Here is a 3,207-nt window from a genome sequence, read left to right on the forward strand (position 1 = left end):
CACAAGCCCGCCACTATCGACGCCACTTCCGCCTACGTCATCAGGCGTTCTGCGTTCCATGCTTCGTGAGCTGAGGAGATGCCGCAGCCAATCAGCTGCAGAGGAGGTGAAGAGCCAGAACACGTGACGTTCTGATGGGCCACATACATAGTGGCTGCATAGAATATACGTGTACGGAGCCAGGCCATGTGATAAGTGACACCTTCTGTAGGGTGTGATAGACTGCACTTATCTCCTGGTGAAGGGCTCAGTGCTTATTGGAATACAGTCCTGATAATAGATCATGCGTATCGTATTTACACCCACTAATATCTCACCATCAACAGAAACCTCCAAAAAGAACCTGAAGACCCACCTCTTCTGACAAGCCTACAGCCTGCAGTGATGCTCAGTCTACTGAACCGCAGCACGACCCGCTCTACCCTCTCCTACTGTATCCTCACCCATCCCTGTAGACTGTGAGCCCTCGCGGGCAGGATCCCCCTCTCCTTATGTACTTGTGTCTCCCTTGTCTTACACATTTTATTATACTTGTCTATATTTCCCCTTTTCACATGTAAAGCGCCATGGAATAAATGGCGCTATATAAATGCATAATAATAATTTCATGTTATTGAGAGTTTACAAATGTTCTTAACTTGGTAATATTAAAAGTAATATTTTAGGGGTCCGTGCTCCTTTCTGATTTGAAGAACATTTTGTATGCCAGTCTTAATGGAGGGTGTTAAAATAAGAAAATTTGCAACATTTTTGCGCATCTTCAAAATGTGATATTTCGAGCTGTTTTATGCCAAAATTCTGGTAAAAACCCCTTGATGGATCAGGTCCTGCCATGTATCGCATGTCCCAATTTAGGCCGCTCTATCTGGCTTTGGTTCTCTGTCTCGTCTTTTGCACATGATTAGGTGTCACCACTATGGATGAGACGTGATCACACATGAAGGCATATCCCGGCTGCATCGTATAGTGTAGATCCAGCAGAATACCATGAAGCCCAGGAGAAGATTAGGGGTCACAAGAGCCACTTTCCCTCTATAAGAGAATGTATTATCTGCAGGTGGGATCTGCATATATGAGGCATTTATTACTACTATATATATGATCAATCATTACTGGTCATATATAGTCTGTCAGGTAAGAAAATGGAAAGGAAAACTACAGCCCATTGCAGATATTGTGCGTATGGCCCTTTGATGACCATCGTCCTCTTTATAAAAGAAAAATAAATATAGCAGGCATCTCTGAATGCAGAAAGATCTTTATATCTATAGCTTTAGATGGTGTAAAAGGGTTAATCAGAACTCAGAGGCACAGTCATCTGCATGGTGATGGTGGGGCTGAAGCATGTATGCAAATGTGCCCCCTACTGAGAGTGACCAGGAGGCTGAGAGTATACCTGCATGGTATCGGTGGTCCAGATCTGGCCACAAAGCTGTGGGCAGGGTCCTGTTTACCAGCTATTTGCCCCAGGGCGGGAATGTGAACCTGGCAGAGTGGTCTAGAGGTAAATGCTGTGGAAGCCATGCTGTGATCTGATAATATAATACACTGTATGGAAAGGTCACGTACCAACAGAAAGAATATGCTGAGTGTGGAACCACCCGAAACCTAATCGGCCTTGTGTCCAATTAGGGAAAAGGCCCAAATAAAATTGTTGCCAACAAAATCTACTCTCATCTCATTTGCTTCTTTGTAATTTGTGATCTTGTGAAGTTGAGTAGTCTGGAAAGCTTGCAATGTGTTACCATCTTTTCAGTTAGCCATTAAAAGGTATCAACTACTGAGGACTCTCAATTCTGAATATTTTTCTATCTACTGGCTAACACGGTACAAAGATATACATCTTTCCTGTATCACAATGGGAATTCAGTTTCAGGAGGGTCTCCCTGCAAACAGTTCCCAACAGGGAGTCGACACCCGAGCCACAATGGGGGCTGGGATCCAAATTAACTGCTACACTCCCAGCTTCCACCATTCGCTCAGTAGGCAAAGACTCGATGTCTGTAACTGAGTGATGATTGATACATTTTTTAAGAGTTTTTTTATGTTCCTTATAATAATTCATTTGTTGTTTATTGTTTTAAAAAAAGTGAAGAATCAACTTGTTCCTTGCTCCCTAGTATATTTTTACTAGGGAGGCATGGAGTAATGAGTGATGTGAACTAACCTCCATGGATACAGGCTCCTCATTTTTACTGTCCTTATTATACCTTATAAATTTGTTAGCCTTTTTTCTTATTAAATCCTCCTCAAATTTAGTGAGTCTGATGTAGAGTTTGCTGTTGAACTCACTAAATTCGATCGAAGTTGAATATTTAACAAGATTTTGCTTTAATGTTGCAAGTTGAGAAGAGGCATTTTCAGCAAAGGATTTCCTCTTAATGATTAGGAGGTTCATCATCTCCATAGAACATTTCAAAAAAATTGAGTCCCACAGTTTTGTAAAATTACTGTCTTGCGGGAATGAAGATTTTTGTGCAATTTTTAAACCTTTTGCTACTAGACCCATACTGATATAATGTTCTAAAAACAGAGCGGCTATGTTATTAGTAATTTCGATCTTGCTCTGATTTTCATATTCAAAAAATATTCTAAACATTTCTTTTTTATCCTTATCCTCCAAATTCTGTGGATTATGGAGTTCCCGTGGGGGAAGGGATGTCCCTATAGCTTCCAATATATTAGATATTCTAAAGGCCTCGTCTCACATAGCGAGATCGCTGAAGCGTCACCGATTATGTGACGCAACATCGATTTCACTACATGTGACTCATAGCTGCGAAAACACCCCCACCCCCCCCCCCTCGCGGGATATCACTCATGGTGCTCAAATGTCCTGGGCCATTTTTTAGTCGTCGGCGTCCCGCTGGCCAGCAAGCATCGCTGTGTTTAACACCGACGAGCGACCTTGTTGGCGACACAACTCAGGGACGCAGGAGTGAGCCGTCAGAATCGCTGCTGTGTGACAAGGTACCAATGACCGCCGAGGCCGTTCTACAGATCGCTGGATGGTTGCTGCGTCGTTAAAGAGATCTGCCTTTGGCAGCTTACTAGCGACCATGTAGCGACGCACCAGCGATCCTTACCAGGTCGTATCATTGTCGGGATCGCTGGAGCGTCGCTATGTGAAACAGGACCCTAAGAGACTCAGATCGAGAATTAACGTAATCCATGCTGATGATGCAAAAACAATTAATAGTAATAGAT

This window comes from Dendrobates tinctorius, unplaced genomic scaffold, assembly GCF_039654945.1.
Source record: "Dendrobates tinctorius isolate UK_male_01 unplaced genomic scaffold, ASM3965494v1 ptg000103l, whole genome shotgun sequence".
NCBI classification, from domain to species: domain Eukaryota; kingdom Metazoa; phylum Chordata; class Amphibia; order Anura; family Dendrobatidae; genus Dendrobates; species Dendrobates tinctorius.